This window comes from Oncorhynchus keta, chromosome 27, assembly GCF_023373465.1.
Source record: "Oncorhynchus keta strain PuntledgeMale-10-30-2019 chromosome 27, Oket_V2, whole genome shotgun sequence".
In the NCBI taxonomy this organism is placed as follows: Eukaryota; Metazoa; Chordata; class Actinopteri; order Salmoniformes; family Salmonidae; genus Oncorhynchus; species Oncorhynchus keta.
In genome coordinates, this window is record NC_068447.1 from 26,084,884 (window position 1) to 26,112,198 (window position 27,315).

The window sequence follows — 27,315 nt, forward strand, 5'->3', positions numbered from 1 at the left end:
CTCAGAGAGCATCTGAGCTGGGGTAGTGTCTGTGCCTGTGGGGTTGTCTGAGACACAGGGAAAGTCAGCAGAAAGAGGCCAAGGTGAGAAACACTTTCCTGTTGACAATCTATGACAGATCTCCTCTCCTGCCATATCCTGGCAATGATCCATGGATCAACTGCAAGTTTTGTATTTTTTACAGTACAAATTATCTACAATGCTAATGGGCAGAGTGGTGAAGATAGCGTGTTTGTGGTGATTCACCAAAGATTTTCTGTCTCTGTCTGTCTGTCTGCAGTACATAGGCTTACCACAAACGCATGCACACTTGCACACATGCACACAAGGTTGAAAATAAATGCCCAGCATAAGCCAGGAGTCCTGGCAAATTAAGCAAACATCTGGCCAGACACTGCAAGTTCATTTAGCCAATGAGCCACGACAGGTTGCTCCAGGGCGTGCGTGGCTATTGTGAATTGGTAAATTATGTTTTGGCACAGCCCAGGCCAAGCTCTTTGGCTATAGACTGCAGCCGTTTAAGGAGGCCATTTTGTTTTCACAGTTGTTTTTGCTGTACAATATGTTTGGATCCAAATACAGTATCTTTAATTTGGTGTGGAAGAAGTTCCCAAAAGGATTTATTCGAGATTCATTAGTACAAAATCAAACATCAAAGATTACAAAATATCCTAACATAAACACATCTGTTTATTTGTATTTTTTCTAGCACACTTCGGAAACCTGTCATTTGAAATACATTGGAGAAAGGCCCAGATGTCTTTACCAAAAATTTGCAATTTATTATATTCCCCTTGTGGATGGAAGAGAAGGGCCTGGGGTGGAGTGGGGCAATGAGAGGGTAGCCGAGGTTGGGGAATTAGGAGCCACAGAGAGGGTGATTTAGGGGGAGAGTTCAACCCCAGTGGTCTGAAATCCTCTTGGGACCCGATGGGGGTTCAACTATTAGCCTGGGAAAATGGCCGATCTGCAGTGTTGCTCTTTACCAAATAAGTACATCATCTATCAGACATTGCCTCCCACACACACACACCGCCTCTATCAGACATGGCACAGAGACGGCAGGAGAGTGAGAAAGGGGGCAAGGAAGGGGAGTCAGAGCTATGCTGCCTTATTACTGATGAGCTGTCTGCACCCAGTGAGACACACGCACACACACACAAAGCCTCCCCCTGAGCGAGCGCTACTGCGGCTGCTGTGACAATGCCATAACTCCTGTCTCCTAAATGGGTCTCTATGACACAGGCTCAGTAGAGCGAGGAGGGGGAACTGACGTTTGTGTCTGTACCCTCTGAGCATCTGTCTCACCATGTTTCCATCCTAATGTGTATGTGTGTGTGAATATGTGCATGCGTGCATGCACATAGTATGTTTGTGTATGTGTCATTGGGTGTCTGCCTATTTCTCCCTGCTTCATCTATGTGTGTGTGTGTGTGTTTGTCTGCATGTATCTGTTTGTTTATTTCTACATCTGTATATCTGTTGATTTGTATCTACATGTTGCGTGTGTGCAGGTCTGCTTGTCTACACCAATTTAATATCCACAGCTAGTAAGATGGAGCGACACACAGAAGCGTACCAAGAAATAAAGAGGGGCGCTCACCTTCTAGAATCACATAGGACTTCATCTAAGTGAACCTCTGCCATGACATCCCATAGATATCTGTTTGATTTCTCTATCCAGAGCTATTTTGATGTAATGAGATCAGGCAGCCCTGTAGCATCAGTCTGTGCATGGCTGTGTGCTCTGGGCTGCCCAATGAAGCACATAGACTTCCCCAGACCGCATACACCAAGGCTTTTCTGTAGGCCCCGCACCCGCAGGACAGAGACATTTAAATATGAACTATATTCAACGATATTAGCATACTTAATATTATCACAATCAAACCAAATTTGAACAGCATTTCCAGCAAAATGTCATCCACTGACAGTACATCACTTCTATTATTGCCATGCTCTTATTATTCAAGCATTCTTCTCTGTCTGGTTGATCTTGTATTGCTCATCGTTAGCTATATTATGGTGATAGTAATTGGAGCAGTGGGATGAGAGTTAGCAATAGTGGTTATTAGAATGTGTGCTATGGCCTGAACCCTGCATCATTGTCTCGTACCCATGTGTTTGTACGTTCAGTCCTACGGGGTTCCTTTAATCTGTTTGCATGTGTGTGTGCATCTCTGTCCTGTGTATACCACTAAGCAGTTTATGCTGTGTACTCCGCATATCTCCCATTCCCATGTGTAGCCGACATAGGTGAGCAGCAGTGGCCCTGTTGGCTCACACATGCCTGCACTCTGTTCGCGTCTGCTGGATTGATGTCCTCCTATGTGACCCCCAGGCAAACCCTCTCTCTCTGCTCTACTACAGAGACCCCATAAGTTTACCCATCCTGCCCCCGCATCACCTTTCCATCCTCCCCCATCCCCAGTTTGGCAAGCCCCGCAAGCATGTTCACAGTGAATGCACTTATTTAGCCGTTTAATTAGACAACCAAGCTTGGCATCGGAGTATAAGGGGTGGGGGTTGGAGCACTGGGTGTGTTGGGGGTGGGGGGTTTTGTATGTGGGAAAGGAATGAGGGCAGGAGGTTGATGTTGATGTTGGAGGTTTGAGGTGTATAGATATATGGAGGTCAGGTTAAGTAACTGTGGCTCATCTTCTGATTGCAGGTTTTGTTTTGTCTAGTTTGCATCATAGTCCTAATTTCCCTTAAACAATAGCATGGCTTCTCTTTCCTGCATTCCCTTGAATCAAGACGAAGGTGTGCATAGGTTCAAATGGATAGATCAGCAATCCACCATTTGTGTGCATTTCAAAGTACCCAAAAAATATGAAACTATTGAATGATTTTGCAACCAACATTTAACACTAATCAACACTACATCGCCCTATACAACCAATCATTGATGTCCTCTGGTTCAAAAGCCTATAGTATTGACGTGCACCGAACTAATGCACCGAACGATCCTGCAAAATGACCAATGATCCAACAAGGCAGGCCATGTACCATAACAGAGGTGAATTAAGTTGTCTGGATAAACAGAAGCTAATTAGGTCAGTTAGAATTCCCAATCGCATTTGAATATTCATGGAGAGTCACCTGTGTGCTATCCAGTTCATGCCAGTTCTTGTGTTGGCTACTCACTACAGCATACAATACATACTGTAGAACAGACAACTGTAGCTACCCTGTAGCTATAGGATGCCAACAGTGTACACTGCACAACAACTTGTCCACTCTGCTGTTTGATGATTATATGTCCTTGAAAAAGACAGAGCCCTCTGCCAAGATGTATGACCTCTGGACATTTCTCTGGGAATGAGGCATTCCTTCCTCACACAGGAGAAGCAGGAAGGAACATCCATCCAGTAAGAACACACGGTATCAGGTTGATGATACAGCTTGTGGGAGACTTTATTTAATTTTCACTCCGTACTTATTATGATTTAGAACATGACATTTTCTCTCAAATCTCTCTTTGTCAGAGAATGTTATTATTATTATATTATTATTATTAGAATGTATTTTGTGGCAAGAACTCGGTAGTCATAGCAACAGTAGGATTGCATAAAATGTGTGTGTGTTTGTGAACCGTCTGCTGAGGTTTTTCATACACCAAAAAATGCACAATCATGTCGTTGACCTTGATGTGTCCATACATTCTTTTGTGAGGAAATCCTCCACCTTGAGATGTCTTTTGTCACCACCTACAGAGCCTATATCCCATTACACTTCAAATTTCAATACATAGCTTTTGGTAGATGTACATAGCTTTGTTTTACAACAGTGACACTGAAGCTGTGTATGAATGTGGAGATACAGTATTAACCCCGTCTACACTTGTGCCTCATTTTCACCTTTTATTACTTCTCCTCTTTTGTCCACAGATGAGAAAAGACTAAACAAAATTCAAAGAGAGAAAGATTCTCATTAACCGCCTTACCCCAAATTCATAACAGGATCCACCGTTACTATGCAACCTAGTGAACAACCATTGTATAATTCACCCTTTGTATTTGTCAGTTTCACCCCTGGTTAGCATCAACTTTGATCTGCCTCCATGCTGATATAGTTTCCCCACCATAGCTGCTCCACACCTCTCTCTCAACCTAAACTGGAGCCAAAGACAGGCCCAGAATAAGAATCAGCTCCTCTCTCATCTCAGTGCCTGGCGAGGCTGTCTCCAAACTCTGTTTCCCTTGCACAGACTATAGTACATTTTGAGAGGCCTGATATGAAGAGTGTTACAGTACAGTGACATTGATACTCTGACAAACCCTGCAAAAGCCATCAATTTACTGTCACCTATACTAATTTTGTAGTAGCACTCTACTATGCCTTGCTGTTCCTGCCTGCTTGTGTGTGTGTCCTATGTGGGAGTGGCTGTGGGATTGTGGATCCAAATGGCAGATACAACAAATCATCCCTCAATCAGTTCATCCAGATAAAATTACACTCAATCACAGAGAGAGCCATTCTCTTTTTAAAATCTGCTGACTACAGTGCAGAGACAGTAGGCAGAGGGTGGGGGTGGGGGAATGGGGCATGTGGCTTTTAGTGAGATAGGGAGAGGAGGTCCCGTGATTCAAGTGGCGGCTGCAAGGGACTGTACAGTGAGGGTAAAGCGGGAACAATAACTCCAAGGACAAATGGGGGAGAGGTGAGCGGCAGCCAAGCATGAATTGGTTCTGAGAGAAACCCCTGTCATTCACTGACTGGAACCAGATCTACAGGCTCTACACTAACAGAGGGCTGATTAAATCTCACTTGGCAAAACAGAGCTGGGCTGTCTTTATTTTCCTCACCCTCCATCTGTCTCTACCACCTACCTGTTTCCTGATATTGCACATGAATGGGGAGCTAGAAGCCCTTCCAATATTAGGCGATACACAGTTAGGTGGCAATTTCCTTTTCTTTCATTGTTACCAAAGGCAGAGATATATAGAAGGGGAATGCCACAACTTCATTCCAACCAACGTAGGCCTAATTAATTGATATTCTATTGATAGAATGTTTCCGTTCTGTTCTCCGGAGCATTGTAATAAGACTACTCAAAGGGAGTGTTCCTCTCTTAAAGGAAGGGAAACACAGATTATCAAACCATTGAACACATATCACACCTATTACCTAAAAATAATGACATCTTCAAGTTAGTTGTGTGAGTGAGGGGCTGTGTTTACATACCAATTTGCTGAAAATAGCAGTTTCTGATGTCTGGTTGAAAACACATTTAAGCAAGTTTGCCACCTTGTGTTTCAAAAGTGCATAACAGCTCAATGAATTACCACGCAGGCCATGATCAAATAAAATCAACGTTTATTTGTCACATGCGCCAAATACAACAGGTAGACCTTACAGTGAAATTCTTACTTATCTTGTACCAGTGTTTCTGGGGAGGTGTAATGAAAATGGTTTTAACACAATGCTGAAACCACTGACCTGGCAGTGTAGTGCCGGAGGAAAAACCTCTCCCTCAACGTCAGCAAGACCAAGAAACTGATCATGGACTACAGGAAATGGCACGCCAACCGTCCACATTAACGGGCGGCAGTGGAGCAGGTATACAGCTTCAAGTTCCTTGGTGTCCAAATCACTAAAGACTTAAAATGGTCCAAACACACAAAGCAGTCGTGAAGAAGGCGTGACAGTACCTCTTTCCTCTCATGAGGTTGAAACAGTTTGGCATGGGCCCTGAAATCATGAAAAGGTTATACAGCTGTACCAATGAGAGCATATTGACTGACTGCATCACTGCTTGGTATGGCAATAGCACCGCCCTCGATATTCAGGCGTTGTGGAAGAAAGACCCGGAAAAACTTCAAAGACCTAAACCACCCAAGCCAAAGACTATTTTTTCTGTTGCCACATGGCAAGAGGTACCAGTGCATCAAGTATGACACCAACAGCTTTTATTCCCAAGCAATATGACTGAAAAATATTGAACAAAATAGCTACATGGACAGAATGGACCTTGTATATTTATTGACCTTTTCTTTAAATACTTGCACTATATTTTTGTCCATCAAAATAACATCAAATTGATCAGAAATACAGTGTGGACATTGTTGATGTTGTAAATTACTATTGTAGCTGGGAACGGCTGATTATTTAATGGAATATCTACATAGACTTCAGTAAACATCACACCTATGTTCCAATGGCCGTTGTGTTAGCTAATCCAAGTTTATCATTTTAAAAGGCTAATTGATCATTAGAAAACCCTTTTGCAATTATGTTAGCACAACTGAAAAGTGTTGTTCTGATTAAGGAAGCAATACAACTGGCCCTCTTTAGACTAGTTGATTATCTGTAGCATCAGCATTTGTGGGTTCGATTAAAGGCTCAAAATGGCCAGAAACAAATAACTTTCTTCTGAAACTCGTCAGTCTATTCTTGTTCTGAGAAATGAAGGCTATTCCATGTGATAAATTGCCAAGAAACTGAAGATCTTGTACCACGCCTTCACAGAACAGCGCAAACTGGCCCTAACCAGAATAGAAAGAGGAGTGGGAGGCCCTGGTGCACAACTGAGCCAGAGGACAAATACATTAGAGTGTCTAGTTTGAGAAACAGATGCATCTTCAACTGGCAGCTTCATTAAATACCACCTGCAAAACATCCGTCTCAGCGTTAACAGTGAAGAGGCGACAAAACAAGCACATTTCTAAGTGACTCCAAACTTTTGAACGGTAGTGTATCTAACTCCATCACTTCAGTATCTTTTCCCATGTAAATATGGTATTGGAACTGACTTTTTAAATATTTCCTGTAAATAGTATGCTTACCTACTTACTTTATTGTGTATTTATTATTCTTATTTCTCATGTTTTTTCTAGTAATATTGTTATTGATTGCATTGTTGCAAGAAAGGCATTTCACTGTACTTGTACTTGTACATGCGACATTGAAATTTGAAACTACTGTTCAACGACCCCGGTTATTTTACACCTGTGCGCTAAACTCAGAAACTACAATTCCCAAACTCTGAATCCACTGTTAATTTCCTGTGGCTTCGTATAAACTGTAACTCAGTAAAAATGTTGAAATTGTTGCATGTTGCGTTTACATTTTTGTTCAGTATAGTTATGAAGAGCCCAATATTGGACTAAAGGAGTCTCTCTAAAATGACTTTAGTCCAAGGGCCTTAGCCACATGTTCTGTTTAAAGGGTCACTTAGCTCTGGAAGCCAAAAAATCCCATCTAAACGTGAACCGATTCTCAATTGTTCTACGGTTCTAGAAACAAATCCATCTACTTTCATATCACAAAAATATTTTCACAAATACAAAGTACACACTTACTGTGTACACTGTTTTAAAACCGTTGCAGCCGACAGTATTTTTCAGTCACAACGTGCTTGTGGCGTCTCTTCCGTTTACACACAGGTGTTCGGAGACGCGTATAGCTAATTAACACAAATAGTCCACACGGTCTTACGTCAGTTTTCCCTAAACAAGCGCTGCAATATGTAAATATGGCCGTGTGTGAACCCTAACCCTATACAGCTGTGTATCAATTTAACCTTTTGTTTTTTTGGAAATAATTTCTAGCCGATATGAAAGATAAGGTCCCTTATGCTTCCAAAACCATATCACAAGCGATGCGTGTTACTGTTCAGACCAAGCGTCACGGCTTTAACATAACTCCCTACAGAAGACTCCTTTGTCCAATGACTCGTATGTGTAATATAATGGAACTGAGAGTCATGATCAAGGGCTAGTCGTGGAGTGTGATTTATTCCATCACTAAACACTTAACTAAAATTATCATTGCATTTGATGATTAGCTAGTTGATAGGATGATGGTAACACCATTAGGTGTCAGACATGAAATCGATTAAAGGAAGACAATAAGAAGTTCATGGGGATTGGTGACCTAATACACTGAGACAATGGCAACATGGACTTGAGGACCTACAACTCAGAACTCCTTCTGTCCTCACAGATGGCTGGTGAATCGACCGACAAGAACCATGCAGCAGAGACCTCAGGAGTCAAGGATAAGGAGCGGAAATGCAAAGGCTCCCCATCCATGGACCGGAAACCACGCCAACACTCTCGTGAACCCAACCGATCCAAATCGGCAGAAAGGTTTGAATGATGCATTGCTGGTAGTGGGTGCATGCGAACAAGTAGCCAGAATCATCTCGACCTTTTGGTTGAAGTGAGTAGATATTCACCACGATATGGCTTGAAAAACTGTCAACTATTCTGTCTAGCGAACAATATCTGGTATCTGGTATCTTCCCACTGTATGTGAAAGGTGTCCAGTAGGTTTCTAAAAATGTGTATAACAAGTTGGTAATATTTCTATGTATCTGACCTTTCTTTCCCCTCCAGTGATCGCCGTCTGAAGGACAAGGAGAGCGAGAAGGAGTGTGACCGGGACAAGGACAGAGAGAGGGGTCACAAGGACATTCACTGCAGAGACAAAGACCGCAGTAAGAAATCCAGGTGTGTAGGCTTGAGTCAGACTGCTGTTTAAGTCACTGGGTGACTATTGGGTGCAGGCCTGAGCAGATTACAAGATCACCCAGAGACGTTAACTTCTGTAGGCGTTATAAAGATCTGATATTCTCAGCAGAATGTGTGATCTGGAACACGCCCGCTTTGTGTCTTAAAACATCCCTCACATCATATGCAGAGCCATTATCAGAGCCTTTTTCTTTACCTTTTCAACTTGAGTGGTTGCGTCTCCTTACAGAAGCGTCTCCCCCAAGTCCAAGGACAAGATAAAGAGGGAGAAGGATTTGAAAAAAGAGGAAAAAGAAGAAAGGAAAGGTTAGACAAGGGAATAGTCTCTCCAAAGCCAAGCTAGCTACCACTTAGTTATGTATCTTGAGTTGTGATGGTGACTCTCTTTTAGGTACAACCACTCTCTCTAGAAGAGCTTCTAGCCAAGAAGAAAGCGGAGGAGGAGGCGAAGGTGAGACCATAAGTGTGCCCATTTAGTAGTCTCTGTGTTTGGTGTTGCAGTGAGGAGCAAGATGGGAGTGTAAAAATCAAGAATCTTAAGGTATGTTTCTCCACACAAAATGTGAATGTTTGTAGTTTAAAACCTCTTCCCCTTTATTCCTATCCCCCTCTTTCTTTTTTTCTCTCAGCCCAAGTTCCTGTCCAAGGCAGAGCGTGAGGCGGAGGCTCTGAAAAGGAGGCAGCAGCAGACTGAGGAGAGGAAGAACACTATCCATGGGGACAGGAAAAAGAGGAGTATTTTCCAGGACATCGGGAGGAAGATGATGGGTGAGTAGGAGGGGTTTGGGGTTAGTCAGGAGGAAGGTGATGGGTGACTAGGAGGGGCTTGGGGTTAGTCAGGAGGAAGGTGATGGGTGAGTAGGAGGGGCTTGGGGTTAGTCAGGAGGAAGGTGATGGGTGAGTAGGAGGGGCTTGGGGTTAGTCAGGAGGAAGGTGATGGGTGAGTAGGAGGGGCTTGGGGTTAGTCAGGCGGAAGATGATGGGTGAGTAGGAGGTGCTTGGGGTTAGTCAGGAGGAAGGTGATGGGTGAGTAGGAGGGGCTTGGGGTTAGTCAGGAGGAAGATGATGTGTGAGTAGGAGGGGCTTGGGGTTAGTCAGGAGGAAGGTGATGGGTGAGTAGGAGGTGCTTGGGGTTAGTCAGGAGGAAGGTGATGGGTGAGTAGGAGGGGCTTGGGGTTAGTCAGGAGGAAGGTGATGGGTGAGTGGAAGGTGGAAGGTGGAAAGTCAGATTGCAACATTCTGAAAGTTGCTGACAGAAATGTCTTCAAAAGAGCTTAAATGATTTTCTATTCTACATGACAGAGAAGCATGTCTATTCTACATCATGTATTTCTATCTGAACGATCAGTAATGTTGCACCCCATTATTTTGTTACTTCTAGGTCAGACTACTTCAATGCTCTACTTTCCGGCTACCCGGATAAAGCACTAAATAAACTTCAGTTAGTGCTAAATACGGCTGCTAGAATCCTGACTAGAACCAAAAAATTTGATCATATTACTCCAGTGCTAGCCTCCCTACACTGGCTTCCTGTTAAGGCAAGGGCTGATTTCAAGGTTTTACTGCTAACCTACAAAGCATTAAATGGGCTTGCTCCTGCCTATCTTTCTGAATTGGTCCTGCCGTACATACCTACACGTACGCTACGGTCATAAGATGCAGGCCTCCCAATTTTCCCTAGAATTTCTAAGCAAACAGCTGGAGGCAGGGCTTTCTCCTATAGAGCTCCATTTTTATGGAATGGTCTGCCTACCCATGTGAGAGACGCAGACTCGGTCTCAACCTTTAAGTCTTTACCGAAGACTCATCTCTTCAGTGGGTCATATGATTGAGTGCAGTCTGGCCCAGGATTGTGAAGGTAAACGGAAAAACTCTGGAGCAACGAACCACCCTTGCTATCTCTGCCTGGCCGGTTCCCCTCTCTTCACTGGGACTCTCTGCCTCTAACCGTAATACAGGGGCTGAGTCACTGGCTTACTGGTGCTCTTTCATGCCGTCCCTAGGAGGGGTGCGTCACTTGAGTGGGTTGAGTCACTGACGTGATCTTCCTGTCTGGGTTGGCGCCCCCTCTTGGGTTGTGCCGTGGCGGAGATCTTTGTGGGCTATACTCGGCCTTGTCTCAGGATGGTAGGTTGGTGGTTGAAGATATCCCTCTAGTGGTGTGGGGGCTGTACTTCGGCAAAGTGGGTGGGGTTATATCCTTCCTGTTTGGCCCTGTCCGGGGGTATCATTGGATGGGGCCACAGTGTCTCCTGACCCCTCCTGTCTCAGCCTCCAGTATTCATGCTGCAGTAGTTTATGTGTCGGGGGGCTAGGGTCAGTTTGTTATATCTGGAGTACTTCTCCTGTCTTATCCGGTGTCCTGTGTGAATTTAAGTATGCTCTCTCTAATTCTCTCTTTCTCTCTGAGGACCTGAGCCCTAGGACCATGCCTCAGGACTACCTGGCATGATGACTCCTTGCTGTCCCCAGTCCACCTGGCCGTGCTGCTGCTCCAGTTTCAACTGTTCTGCCTGCGGCTATGGAATCCTGACCTGTTCACCGGACGTGCTACCTGTCCCAGACCTGCTGTTTTCAACTCTCTAGAGACAGCAGGAGCGGTAGAGATACTCTTAATGATCGGCTATGAAAATCCAACTGACATTTACTCCTGAGGTGCTGACTTGCTGCACCCTCGACAACTACTGTGATTATTATTATTTGACCATGCTGGTCATTTATTAACATTTGAACATCTTGGCCATGTTCTGTTATAATCTCCACCCGGCACAGCCAGAAGAGGACAGGCCACCCCTCATAGCCTGGTTCCTCTCTTGGTTTCTTCCTAGGTTTTGGCCTTTCGAGGGAGTTTTTCCTAGCCACCATGCTTCTACACCTGCATTGCTTGCTGTTTGGGGTTTTAGGCTGGGTTTCTATACAGCACTTTGAGATATCAGCTGATGTACGAAGGGCTATATAAATAAATTTGATTTGATTTGTTTAACACTTTTTTGGTTACTACATTAATCCATATGTGTCATTTCATAGTTTTGATGTATTCACTATTATTCTACAATGTAGAAAATAGCAAAAATAAAGAAAAACCCTTGAATGAGTAGGTGTGTCCAAACTTTTGACTGATACTTTATATACTGTATAACCATATGCCTGCATACCTGTGCCTCTCCAAAAAAACATATTCTCAGTCAAAACAATCTGGACTAAAAACATTTCTCTGAAATGAAGAACAAGTCCACACACTGACAAATCTAAATAAACTAAATAAAATATAAATAATACTTATTATAATCACTTGCCCCTTCAATATATACATTACATTACATTCCGATGCATTAATATTTCCCATTGCAGGTTACTAAGAAGTAGACATTCCTACTTTTGTTGATCCAGAAAGAGCCTATGGTTCCTGCTCTGACCATAATGTGCAAATAGTCCTAAAGTAATCATATGCATAAATGCAATAATAAAGACACAAATGTCTTAGGGATTGAAGGCCAGTAAATCTGTTGTCCTACAATAGAGAAACCTTGCGTGAAGCAGCTTAAGGTTTGACTTGACCTACAGCCAGTAGTTATAGCCTGCTACTAGCTTTCCATTGTAGAAGTGAGTAGACCTGTTGACGTATAGCCTTTTATCTGATTAACATGACCCCAGCTAATCAGAATTAGTGAAACCAGAATCCTGTAAGTGTGTGATTGTAGAAGGTGGCAATGTGCATAGCAGTAATTGTTTTCAGTAGTTGGAGTGAGGGGTGAGTGGTGGGAGACATGGAGCACATGTGTGTGTCTTGTGGCCAAAGTTGTGTATATTATTGTATCTTATATAGCCTTGTAGTTTGGGTAAGGCTAGTGGTATACTGGGCCAGGGGTACATTAGATATGTCAGTTGTTGTCTCTGGGCCAGGGGTACATTAGAGATGTCAGTAGTTGTCTGGGACCAGGGGTACATTAGAGATGTCAGTAGTTGTCTGGGACCAGGGGTACATTAGAGATGTCAGTAGTTGTCTGGGACCAGGGGTACATTAGAGATGTCAGTAGTTGTCTGGGACCAGGGGTACATTAGAGATGTCAGTAGTTGTCTGGGACCAGGGGTACATTAGCTATGTCAGTAGTTGTCTCTGAGCCAGGGGTACATTAGAGATGTCAGTAGTTGCCTGGGACCAGGGGTACATTAGATATGTCAGTAGTTGTTTCTGGGCCAGGGACGGCTGCGTTGGCGATTGTTGCGCTGGTTGTGCCCCTGCTGGGCATCATGCTGGAGCAGCCTGTCCTGTGACTCATGCCCGTTGGCGCTGTGGACACCCCCGGGGTGCCCGCGGGGAGGGGGGTACCTGTCCCTGTAAGTTTGGGCATGGCAGGGAGACTCTAACTCATTATTCTTCTCCTCATCTAGCTCCTCTTCTAATTCCTCCACCAGCTCTTCCTCCTCCTCGTCCTCCTTGCCCTCCCAGAGACGTGGGCCCCCCTTAGGCCGCAGGACAGGGTGTCACTCCCGTCTTCAGACAGCATCAGGCTGTCCTGCTCCAGGGGGGTGTGGGCCTCCTCCCTTATCTCCTCCTCCTCACCCTGCACCCCCACACCGCCATGCTGCATTGGGGGCTGGTTTTTATTCTGGGTCTGGGGTTTGTTGTTGGAGAGAGAGGGGGGCGCGATTAACTAAGAGCTCCATCACAGTATCCGAGACAGCTTCCAAAAGTAGCCTACTCGTCTATTACTATCCTCATCATACCAAAGACAAATGGCTGAAGCTACAACTGGTGGGCACACAGCACACATAAGACTAACAGACAGATGATGATACTCTACAGAAAGGAAATACCACAAATGACAGTGGAACAATTACAATAATTACATAGTATTACAGTGTTCATCTTAAATTAGTGGCATGTTTTGCATTTACATGTTTTTATGTTCTCAACCAATCACGGTGAGCACACCTCTTAACAATATACTTTTAACTGGAGCATTCTCAGCAATTATTTTTTTTTAATGAGCTGTTTAGTCGTACTTCTATTTTTCTTTACGCAAGCCAAAGGTTTCATTCAGGTAGCATTCCGTGCCAGCGTGAGAGGGTGTGCCATTAAAAAAGCATGAGTCTGGTCATGGAACAGGTCCATTTGTTTACAGCAGATATCTAATACGTCCACTGTGTGCATTATAACGTATATGCCATTTAACAGACGTTATGACATTCTTATTACTACACTTTGTTTGATATAGCATGTGGCTGCTTTATGGAATTCATCATAGAATCCTTGAAGCTTGTAGCACAGTGTCCATCAAATATGCAGGGGCTTAGAGGTGGCAGGTGGATAAGAGATGAGACGGAGTCTACATACTGTAGGTATTAGTGACTTTTGTGTGTGGAGGGGAGTTTATTGTGTGAAATGGAAACAAGACACATTGGTTGATCTTATTCCACCAAGTGTGGTTGGTGTAGGGTGGTGTGGTGAGGTGGTTAAGGGGGGCAGGGGTTACTTGGGTGGAGAAGTAATGCACATACAGAAACCCTCCAACTCACCCGTTTGGTAAGCGCTCATTCAATGAATTCCTGTGTTACAGAAAACTGCAAAAACGTTAAGCAGGGATGAGTGAGAAGACGGGTGGACAGACAGACGTGAGAGAGGGAGGGGAGAGGGGGAATCTGGCATAGTATTGTAAGAGCTGCAACACAACAACCACATAAAGACCTCCCCTCCCATAATAAAGAAACCCTTCCCATAATCTGTCCTCTTTCCATTCTCCCTTCTCCAACTATCTCTGTTCCTCTCCACCTTCCCTCCTCCATCCATATGAAAGCACCTCACCTGTAGGCTAGAGATGGCTGAAGGCAGGATCATGATGTTCTGCTCCGATAGCCCGTTGATAGGGGTGGTGCCGGGAAGATGAGTGGCATGCCAGTAGACTTCTAAGTATTCAGCCAAGTGCTCACATGCATCCTCCAATTGGTTCTCATCCAGAATTATATCAAAAATATCCTATGAGGGAACAGTGGGAGGGTAATCAGACAGCTGGTTGGGTTGTAATTGTGAATAGTACTGTATGATGGGGAAGCAGGTAGCCTAGCGGTTAAGAGTGTTGGGCCAGTAACCAAAAATGAAAAACCTGTCGATGTGCCCCTTGAGCAAGGCACTTAACCCTAATTGCTTCTGTAACTTGCTCTGGATATGAGCGTCTGATAATTGACTGAAATGTGAAATGTGTCCGCGTACAGGGGGGCATTGAGACCGCTTGTTCCCAAGCCATCATCTGCACGTTCAGATGTTTGCTCTGAGACTTCCCCCGGGACTTGACCAGCCTCTGGAGCACCTGGGAGAGAGTGGGGAGGAGAGACAGGGAGATAGAGGGAGAAGGTCGCTTTATAAAGAAGGATTCATAAAGGCTTAATAAAGAAGAGAAATTGGAAAGATGAAAAGATATCATCATATATCCTCAATGAGGCCCACTTACACTACATCTGCAAGACATGTATTAGGTGCCTGATTGTGTCTCACCTTCGGTGAGGAAACTTTGATGTAGACCAAGATGGGGGCCAGGGAAGTCTTGGCTAGCTGGGCCAAATGGTTGATGGTGTCTGCATCCAGGACCACCAACTGGAGGGTTTTGGCCAGCTCAAATATCTGTAGGGGAGAGAGATACATTACTGTACCTGACCATGAGATGTCAACATGAGCAAATGTTTGTGAATGTGTGTGTGTGTGTGTGTGTGTGTGTGTGTGTGTGTGTGTGTGTGTGTGTGTGTGTGTGTGTGTGTGTGTGTGTGTGTGTGTGTGTGTGTGTGTGTGTGTGTGTGTGTGTGTGTGTGTGTGTGTGTGTGTGTGTGTGTGTGTGCTCACCCAGGCTGGAGCGAGTATTGGATCTCTCCATGATGGGCCTCTTGTTGAGGACAGATCTCTTAGCTAGAGAAAGGTCTGCCGTGATGCGTGTACTGGAGATTCTGCAGGTGTCCAAAACAAAACATGATAAACACAAATAACACAATTACGTTGCAAATACACACTACAGATAGAATACCACAGTGGTGAATGTGATGGTTATTCAGAAAGGGACCAAACAGAGAAAAAGCAAACAAAAGAAAACTTGTGTCATAGATGTGCATACAATAGAGAAGTAAACAATTAACTACATTAATCTGCAACTGTAGGTTAATTATGATGCCTGTCTATACTAACCTTCCATCAAACCTGTGTTTCAGGAAATCAAACAGAGCTTTCTGCTTCATATCTGTCACCTGAGAGAGGGTAGAGAAAGATCTTGGATGCACACATATCATTTTCGAAGAAACTAGCTAAGCATCAGGGTATAAAACATACAACTTTACTCCAGTATCTCCAAGTCTAAGCATCCAGCTTCACCATGCACCTTTGGCAAAATGTGTAGAGTATGTGAGAAATCCTCTTCCCTAAAGAAGTATACTTTGAAATCCATTGAATTTGAACCCCAGATCAAATAAACATCAACAGTTGAAGTTGGAAGTTTACATTCACTTAGGTTGGAGTCATTAAAACTCATTTTTCAACCACTCCACAAATTTCTTGTTAACAAACTATAGTTTTGGCAAGGTGGTTAGCACATCTACTTTGTGCATGACACAAGTAATTTTTCCAACAATTGTTTACAGACAGATTATTTCACTTATAATTCACTGTATCACAATTCCAGTGGGTCAGAAGTTTACATACACTAAGTTGACTGTGCCTTTAAACAGCTTGGAAAATTCCAGAAAATTATGTCATGGCTTTAGAAGCTTCTGATAGGCTAATTTACATTGTTTGAGTCAATTGGAGGTGTACCTGTGGATGTATTTCAAGGTCTACCTTCAAACTCAGTACCTCTTTGCTTGACATCATGGGAAAATCAAGAGAAATCAGCCAAGACCTCAGAAAGAAAATTGTAGACCTCCACAAGTCTGGTTCATCGTTGGGAGCAATTTCCAAATGCCTGAAGGTACCACGTCCATCTGTACAAACACTAGTACGCAAGTATAAACACCATGGGACCACGCAGACGTCATACAGCTCAGGAAGGAGACGCGTTCTGTCTCCTAGAGGTTAACGTAATTTGGTGCGAAAAGTGTAAATCAATCCCAGAACAACAGCAAAAGACCTTGTGAATATGCTGGAGGAAAAAGGTACAAAAGTATCTATATCCACAGTAAAACGAGTCCTATATCGACATAACCTGAAAGGCCGCTCAGCAGGGAAGAAGCCACTGCTCCAAAGCCTCCATAAAAAAGCCAGACTATGGTTTACAACTGCACATGGGGACAAAAATCATACTTTTTGGAGAAATGTCCTCTGGTCAGATGAAACAAAAATAGAACTGTTTGGCCATAATGACCATCGTTATGTTTGGAGGAAAAGGGGGATGCTTGCAAGCCAAATAATACCATCTCAACTGTGAGGCACAGGGGTGTCAGCAATATGTTGTGGGAGTGCTTTGCTGCAGGAGGGACTGGTGCACTTCGCAAAATAAATGTCATCATGAGGAAGTGAAATTATGTGGATATATTGAAGCAACATCTCAAGACATCAGTTAAAGCTTGGTCACAAATGGGTCTTCCAAATGGACAATGTCCCCAAGCATACTTCCAAAGTTGCGGCAAAATGGCTTAAGGACAACAAAGTCAAGGTATTGGAGTGGCCATCACAAAGCCCTGACCTTAATCCTATAGAACATTTGTGGGCAGAACTGAAAAAAACATGTGCGACCAAGGAGGCCTACAAACCTGACTCAGTTACACCAACTCTGTCAGGAGGAATGGGACAAAATTCACCCAACTTATTGTGGGAAGCTTGTGGAAGGCTACCCAAAACGTTTGACCCAAGTTAAACTATTTAAAGGCAATGACTCCAAATACTAATTGAGTGTATGAAAACTTCTGACCCACTGGGAATGTGATGAAAGAAATAAAAGCTGAAATAAATCACTCTACTATTATTCTGACATTTCACATTCTTAAAATAAAGTGGTGATCTTAACTGACCTTAAACAGGGAATTTTTACTAGGATTAAATGTCAGGAATTGTGAAAAACTGAGTTTAAATGTATTTGGCTAAGGTGTATGTAAACTTCCAACTTCAACTGTAGATCAATGAATTAGCCATACTTGGTGTTAATTCCACTGTCTGAATTAGATGTTATTCAGCTGTGGAGCAGAGAGAGAAATGAGAATGTTAATCCATATCACTAGTTGGAGCAGACTCGAGGTTACGCTTAACTGGTTCTAGGAAAGTGTTTCTCAACCAACCGTTACCTCAGATGGTTAGCTTAACTGACACCCAGTTTGTAAAATCTCCGGCGTATTTCGGTCCCCCAAGGAAGAAGACACATAGCTTGCCTGCTCCTGGTAGAGAAACTGTTTTAAGCCTTACTGGAAGGGAGACAGAGAGAGAGAGAGAGACGTTTACCTCATAGCCCTTCAGGGACGGTCCTACTAAGACCACTGTGGCCTCATAGATGGGACGACGTCATATGGAGGAAGGTGTTCTTTTATGACAGAAGAGCGAGATACAAAGAGAAAGAGAGAGTGTTAATCAAAGCTAAAAGTTTCCTATAATTGGCGAAAAATGACACCCTGTAAAATAGGTTCATGCTTGTATCAGAGAAAACTACATGATTAAAAACCTACCTGATTTTGCTTCTGTTTGTCTTTTGAAAACAAAAGAAGTACAATCAGTCACATTAGACATTATATCAGTGAGTGAGGAGAAAGATCAAGATTGAGGTGAAATACAGTATTATTCCTGAGGAAAAGGTCTGATGTTGTAATTCTTATACTTACCACCTGATGGCGACGCGGTCTTCCAGCTCCCTGAGACCATGTCACCCAGGCTAGACAGAGAGTTACGCACTGTTTTCCTGCACAACAGCAGAGGAAGAGGTGAAACGAGAGGTGTTATTTACTCTGCCCAAAATCTGTCCACGAATATAATAAGCCCACGAAGTAAGGCATTTTTGTATGGAGATCAATGAGAGTGTTGAAAAATGGTCAACAAAAAATGTAATTGCTTATTTGATTTAATAGAAGTTTTGTAATGTTTACATTGTAACGAACGCAGTAGACAAGTAGACACTCGTGTCAAAATTGTCATTGGTTCTCTCTCACAAAATTGGTTCTCTCTGCTACCGCATGGCAAGCGGTAACGATGCACCAAGTCTGGAACCAACAAGACACTGAACAGCATCTACCCCCAAGCCATAAGACTGCTAAATAGTTAACCAAATACCTACCCGGACTATCTGCATTGACCCCCTTTTGCAGTCTTTTGACTCATCACATACGCTGCTGCTGCTGCTTAATATCTATCATGTTGTCACAATACCCCTAACTATATGTCCATATCTACCTCAATTACTTCATACACCTGCACATTTTTTTATTTTACCTTTATTTAACCAGGTAGGCTAGTTGAGAACAAGTTCTCATTTACAACTGCGACCTGGCCAAGAGCAGTTCGACACATACAACAACACAGAGTTACACAAGGAACAAACAAACAAACATAAAGTCAATAATACAGTAGAAAAAGTCTATATACAGTTTGTGCAAATGAGGTAAGATAAGGGAGGTAAGGCAATAAATAGGCCATGGTGGCGAAGTAATTACAATTTAGCAATTAAACACTGGAGTGATAGATGTGCAGAAGATGAATGTGCAAGTAAAGATACTGGGGTGAGTAAGATAAATAAATAAATACAGTGTGGGGATGAGGTAGTTGGATGGGCTATAATACAGATGGGCTATGTACAGGTGCAGTGATCTGTGAGCTGCTCTGACAGCTGGTGCTTAAAGCTAGTGAGGGAGACATGAGTCTCCAGCTTCAGTGATTTTTGCAGTTAGTTCCAGTCATTGACAGCAGAGAACTGGAAGGAAAGGCGGCCAAAGAGGAATTGGCTTTGGGGGTGACTAGTGAGATATACAGTACCTGCTGGAGCGCGTGCTGCGGGTGTGTGCTGCTATGATGACCAGTGAGCTGAGATAAGGCGGGGCTTTACCTTGCAGAGACTTGTAGATGACCTGGAGCTAGTGGGTTTGACGACGAGTATGAAGCGAGGGCCAGCCAACGAGAGCATACAGGTCGCAATGGTGAGTAGTATATGGGGCTTTGGTGACCAAACGGATGGCACTGTGATAGACTGCATCCAATTTGTTGAGTAGAGTGTTGGAGGCTATTTTGTAAATGACATCGCCGAAGTCGAGGATCGGTAGGATGGTCAGTTTTATGAGGATATGTTTGGCAACATAAGTGAAGGATACTTTGTTTGCGAAATAGGAAGCCGATTCTAGATTTAATTTTGGATTGGAGATGCTTAATGTGAGTCTGGAAGGAGAGTTTACAGTCTAACCAGACACCTAGGTATTTGTAGTTGTCCACATATTCTCAGTCAGAACCGTCCAGAATAGTGATGTTGGACGGGCGAGCAGGTGCGGGCAGCGATCGGTGGAAGAGCATGCATTTAGTTTTACTTGCATTTAAGAGCAGTTCGAGGCAATGGAAGTAGAGTTGTGTGGCATTGAAGCTCGTCTGGAGGTTAGTTAACACAGTGTCCAAAGAAGGGCCAGAAGTATACAGAATGGTGTCGTCTGCGTAGAGGTGGATCAGAGAATAACCTGCAGCAAGAGAGACATCATTGATGTATACAGAGAAGAGAGTCAGCCCGAGAATTGAACCCTGTGGCACCCCCATAGAGACTGCCAGAGGTCCGGACAACAGGCCCTTTGATTTGACACATTGAACTTTATCAGAGAAGTAGTTGGTGAACCAGGCGAGGCAGTCATTTGAGAAACCAAGGCTGTTTAGTCTGCCGATAAGAATGTGGTGATTGACAGAGTCAAAAGCCTTGGCCACAGTAATGGCTGCACAGTAATGTCGAGCTGGAGCTGGGCCTGGCGCTCGGCTTCACGCCGATACGCCTCGCGGTCCTCCTCCGCTGACAGGTCGGAGTCCGACAGTCTACGGGTGTACAAATCAGCCTGGAGAGGGAGAGGAGAGGTAGAGAGGAGAGAGAGGGTAAATTCGTTGTGAGACAAATATAGACATGGTTGTGGTTGACTTCAGGACAGGGGTCAGAGGTGAGGTAAAAGCCTGAAGAATAATTTACAAAGGCAACCTTTCTCTTTCACAGACATACAGTACCAGTTAAAAGTTTGGACACACCTACTCATTCAAAGAGAAACAACAGTCCATCATTAATCGGTGTCCCCCCACGGGACGGTTAAGCTAACGTAGGCTAACGTGATTAGCATGAGGCTGTAAGTAACATGAACATTTCCCAGGACATAGACATATCTGATATGGGCAGAAAGCTTAAATTATTTTAAATCTAATTGCACTGTCCAATTTACAGTAGCTATTACAGTGAAATAATACCATGCTATTGTTTGAGGAGAGTGCACAATTATGAACTTGAAAATGTATTAATAAACCAATTAATCACAACAGATATACAATGGGTCATTGGATCACTCTAAAACTTTGCACATACACTGCTAGTGGCCCAAATCTAAATCGCACCTGGGCTGGAATAATGCATTATGGCCTTTCTGTTGCATTTAAAAAATAAATTGCAGCCCAAATAAATGCTTCACAGAGTTCAAGTAACAGACACACCTCAACATCAACTGTTCAGAGGAGGCTGCGTGAATCAGGCCTTCATGGTCGAATTGCTGCAAAGAAACCACTACTAAAGAACACCAATAATAATAAGAGACATGCTTCGGGCCAAAAAACACGAGCAATGGACATTAGACCATTGGAAATCTGTCCTTTGGTCTGATGAGTTCAAATTTGAGATTTTTGGTTCCAACCGCCTCGTCTTTGTGAGACGAAGAGTAGGTGAACAAATGATTTCCGTGTGTGTGGTTCCCTCGATGAAGCATGCAGAGGAGGTGTGATGGTGTGGGGGTATTTTGCTGGTTACACTGTCAGTGATTTATTTAGAATTCAAGGCACACTTAACCAGCATGGCTAACACAGCATTCTGCAGCGATACGCCATCCCATCTGGTTTGCGCTTATTGGGACTATAATTTGTTTTTTAACAGGACAATGACCCAACACACCAACAGGCTGTGTAAGGGCTATTTGACCAAGAAGGAAAGTGATGGAGTGCCACAGCACCTGGCCTCCACAATCACCTGACCTCAACACAATTGAGATGATTTGGGATGAGCTGTAACGGTTTTCTAGGTGTGGTGAAGGAGAGTCGGACCAAAATGCAGCGTGTAGATTGCGATCCATGTTTAATGAACAAAAAACGTAACACGAATCTAAAGCACAAACACTACAAAACAAAGAACGTAACAAAAACAGCCTATACTAGTGAAAACTAACATAGACAGGAACAAGGACACTAAGAACAATCACCCACGACAAACTCAAAGAATATGGCTGACTAAATATGGTTCCCAATCAGAGACAACGATAAACACCTGCCTCTGATTGAGAACCACTCCAGACAGCCATAGACTTTGCTAGATCACCCCACTAGCTACAATCCCAATACATACACACCAAAACCCAAAGACAAAACACACCACAATACAAAAACCCCATGCCACACCCTGGCCTGACCCAATACATGAAGATAAACACAAAATACTTCGACCAGGGCGTGACATGAGCAGAGTGAAGGAAAAGCTGCCAATAAGTGCTCAGCATATGTGGAAACTCCTTCAAGACTGTTGGAAAAGTGTGTGCAAAGCAGGCAGAGGGTGGCTACTTTCAAGAATATAAAATATAACATGTATTTTGATTTGTTTAACACTTTTTTTGTTTACTACATGATTCCATATGTGTTATTTCATAAAGTTGATGTCTTCACTATTATTTTACAATGTAGAAAATAGTAAAAATAAAGAAAAACCCTTGAATGAGTAGGTGTGCCAAAACTTTTGACTGGTACTTTATGTCAAAGACTGCAGGTGTAAAAAAGTCATAGACACACAAACATTCAGCATCATGGACAAAATTTGGTTTCATTCAACCAGCACAATTTGAATATATTTCAGTGGGTTATGGAGAGGGCTATGTATGACGCTGAGGTGAAATTATGATGACAATGAGAGATATAATGATCAGTGCAAAGAAAATATAGGACTTCAGCACCACAGGCGTTTGGACAGCAACCCTGGACCTATGTTGCCGCGCCACACCTATTTTACTGTGCCCAGCTCACCTCACTGGGCTGGATAGGGTAAGATGCAAAGTTTGGTAACAGAATGACAGTACAACCAGCACAAACCATCATTCTGTTACCAAACTTTTCATCTTCACAGTTCTTAACGTGCTTTTGTAAAATGCATAGAGTTGTATGATTTGTTTAACTTTGCAATCGTTGGTTTGTGTTTGACATACATTTTACAGCGAAAAAATCTGTGTCTCGGCATCGTTCTGTTATGGTGGAATTGTCCCTTACCATTTACCGGAATCCTTGAATGCATCTTTGACCGACAGCAACCTCTAGCAGCATTAAGCAGACAGGGTATCTGTGATTCTTCTCTAGCAACATCTAACATTTATAATAACATTTTTGCTGTGACATTTGTTTATTAAATTGTCACGTTTTGTTCATTCGCGTGAAATGCATTGATCATTGACCCCAATGTTAACTATGAAGGGTTAATGTTTGAAGCCTCTGATTAGTATAGGTCCTCCTGCTGTGCAACAGCGTGGCAGTACCTTGATTAAAGATAGAGAGATTCCTTCACTCAAAACAACTTGGCTCTCTTCACAGAATTGAATCGGGAGAGTGAGAGAGAGAGAGAGAGAGAGAGAGAGTGAGATGGTCAGCAGTTTAATCTCAGTGACGGGTACATCAGTGTACGGTGACATATGGACACCCCAGGGCCATTTCCTGAGTTTCACGCCTGTCACGCCTGTCACAACCAAACACCCCAGCTTTCAATCACCTGACGATGAGCACTATTGGTGGCCATTCAACACCCACTGCCATCCAACAGACATACTGATAGGATAGACACACACACACACACACACACACACACACACACACACACACACACACACACACACACACACACACACACACACACACACACACACACACACACACACACACACACACACACACACACACACACACACACACACACACACACACACACACACACACACACACACACACTCAAACACTCAAACACACACACAGATAGGTAGACAGACATAATCATATTTTTTGTTTATTCCAAAAAGCAATTCTACATTGTGAATTGGATGGTTTGAGTGTAATTTCTGTGATAAAGTGTGTGTGCCCTATCGGTAAGTTTGCAGTGTTTAGAACTAGTCAAATAGTAACACAACAAGTGGCAGGCACTGCTCAGTTCTACCATCAGGCAACAGTGAACCTGCCAAAGGCACCAGGTTGGCTGCAGAGGCAGAGTCATCAGTCAGCTGAGCACAAGGCAAACACAGCTCTATTGACTTTTAGCCTTTTAACATTTCACTTTCCTCCACCTCAGGCATCGGCACAGTTACATTACAAAGCACAAGCACAAGTCTGTAGTACACTTTTAATAGTAAGATATACAGTATATCTTGATTTGGATTCATAGCATGGAAGTGTGGATACCTAATATAACCATTCTCATTTTAAATTGACAGGGTAATTTCAGGGCTACGTTGATTCTGATGATAGCAGGGTGAACAGGCAGTACCTGTTGATCACTTTGATGCACTCACACCGTGATTTACTCTGGTATTAACATAGCCACTGCCTGTTCACCCTGCTATCATCCAGAAGGCGAGGTCAGTACAGGTGCATCAAAGCTGGGACCGAGAGACTGAAAAACAGCTTCCATCTCAAGGCTATCAGACTGCTAAACAGCCATCTCTAGCACATCAGAGGCTGCTGCCTATGTAACAGTATAATTTTAAACCGTCCCCTCGCCCATACCCGGGCGCGAACCAGGGACCTTCTGCACACATCAACAACAGTCACCCACAAAGCATCGTTACCCATCGCTCCACAAAAGCCGCGGCCCTTGCAGAGCAAGGGGAACTACTACTTCAAGGTCTCAGAGCAAGTGACGTAACCGATTGAAACGCTATTTAGCGCACACCGCTAACTAAGCTAGCCGTTTCACATCCGTTACACCTATAGATATAGATTTGGAATCACTGGCCACTTTAAGGAAATGAAACAATAGCCACTTTAATAATGTAATCTCATATGTATAAACTGTCCTCTATACTATTCTACAGTATCTTAGTCACTTTAATTGTGTGTAAATATTGCATCACCCATCTCATATGTATATACTGTATTCCGTACTATGCCACTGTATCTTAGTCCAATGCCGCTCTGATATATGTGTATATATTCTTAATCCATTCTTTACTTACAATTAAGTGTATTTTGGGTATATGTTGTGAAACTGTTAGATATTACTTGTTATTTTGCTACACCCGCAATAATATCTGCTAAACACATGTATGTGAACAATACATTTGATTTGATTTGATATAGTGCTCCCACCAACTATATGCACTGGCTCTGAACTGATTGATCAAATTTAGCCAAGATAAAAATAAGGTTTTCTCATTAACATTTTTTCTTTCTCTCAAATAATCAGATACCCACACTACCCAGGCTACCCAGATAAAAAAAACAGGCTATGAAAACTGGGAGACACTGTGGCCCCAGAGGACCGGATCTGTGCACCCTGTTGTAGTTTAACCAGGCACTTTGGTACTGACCTGCCAGTAAAAATGGCTACTAGATGCTATTGAAACTTTCGTGTGTGGAATGATAGTGTGTGGTATAAACATAGCAATCAAGAGTTTGTGATTGGTTGCTATTACACTGTAGCTATCTAACTGTTGCGTACTATTATCTCTTCATCACTTTATGCTTACACAGCTCAATATCATGACTTGGTTTAATTTAGTCTCCATCTATAAAGCCCTCTCTATCTGTTCTGTGGTTAAGAGTGTGTTCGGTATATACACTCTGGCTATCTACTCCAATTTCAGAGCGGTCTTATCTGTGTTCAAGAGCACAAAATAACTGATGAAATTACGAAAGCGCAACACCTGTTGAAAATGACCGGTGTCATTAACCATAGGCAATTTTTTTACATTTAAATTGTTAAAAGCAGCACAGTTACAGTCACCAACGCTCTATATAACATGAAAGCAGTCTAACAATTCTGCTAGGGCTAGTAAAATGGTCAGAGTGAGGTGTTCTCTCATTTGTGCCAAGAAGTAGCTAGCAAGCTAGCCAATTTTAGCCAGTTAACTTGGGTGCTTGACTGCCGTTGTGAGCTCGGATCAACGCTACTCCTCAGCCAGAGCGTCTAGTGTGTGCTCTGAACGCCCCGAGAGCAAAGCGCTCTGAATTTACTAACACACAATTTGATAACTTTCAGAATTTACAAATGCCCAGAGCGCACTCGGGCACTCAGGAGTGAATTTATGAACAAACCCTAAGTAACCACACTTTGCCCACAGTTGGTAAGAACTTTTAACTAACAGGTTTACCAGGATGGAAAGTCTATTGTACCACAGTAGACTATAGGTGGCTTTTGGGTTCCCTCTATTTACTTTTTGCAATAGATAATTTTTTGCCATATACATACAGTGGGGAGAACAAGTATTTGATACACTGCCGATTTTGCAGGTTTTCCTACTTACAAAGCATGTAGAGGTCTGTAATTTCTATCATAGGTACACTTCAACTGTGAGAGATGGAATCGAAAACAAAAATCCAGAAAATCACATTGTATGATTTTTAAGTAATTAATTAGCATTTTATTGCATGACATAAGTATTTGATCACCGACCAACCAGTAAGAATTCCGGCTCTCACAGACCTGTTAGTTTTTCTTTAAGAAGCCCTCCTGTTCTCCACTCATTACCTGTATTAACTGCACCTGTTTGAACTTGTTACCTGTATAAAAGACACCTGCCACACACTCAATCAAACAGACTCCAACCTTTCCACAATGGCCAAGACCAGAGAGCTGTGTAAGGACATCAGGGGTACAATTGTAGATCTGCACAAGGCTGGGATGGGCTACAGGACAATAGGCAAGCAGCTTGGTGAGAAGGCAACAACTGTTGGCGCAATTATTAGAAAATGGAAGAAGTTCAAGATGACGGTCAATCACCCTCGGTCTGGGGCTCCATGCAAGATCTCACCTCGTGGGGCATCAATGATCATGAGGAAGGTGAGGGATCAGCCCAGAACTACACGGCAGGACCTGGTCAATGACCTGAAGAGAGCTGGGACCACATTCTCAAAGAAAACCATTAGTAACACTCTATGCCGTCATGGATTAAAATCCTGCAGCACACGCAAGATCCCCCTGCTCAAGCCAGCGCATGTCCAGGCCCGTCTGAAGTTTGCCAATGACCATCTGGATGATCCAGAGGAGGAATGGGAGAAGGTCATGTGGTCTGATGAGACAAAAATAGAGCTTCTTGGTCTAAACTCCACTCGCCGTGTTTGGAGGAAAAAGAAGGATGAGTACAACCCCAAGAACACCATCCCAACCGTGAAGCATGGAGGTGGAAACATCATTCTTTGGGGATGCTTTTCTGCAAAGGGGACAGGACGACTGCACCGTATTGAGGGGAGGATGGATGGGGCCATGTATCGCGAGATCTTGGCCAACAACCTCCTTCCCTCAGTAAGAGCATTGAAGATGGGTCGTGGCTGGGTCTTCCAGCATAACAATGACCTGAAACACACAGCCAGGGCAACTAAGGAGTGGCTCCGTAAGAAGCATCTCAAGGTCCTGGAGTGGCCTAGCCAGTATCCAGACCTGAACACAATAGAAAATCTTTGGAGGGAGCTGAAAGTCCGTATTGCTCA

The 27,315-nt window shown here is 43.3% G+C and overlaps 1 pseudogene; it reads right to left on the reverse strand.

The window, feature by feature from the left end:
• Positions 1 to 12,339: 12,339 nt before the first annotated feature.
• On the reverse strand, positions 12,340 to 22,921 carry LOC118360288 (voltage-dependent L-type calcium channel subunit beta-3-like; annotated as a pseudogene).
• Between the last annotated feature and the right edge of the window lie 4,394 nt (positions 22,922 to 27,315).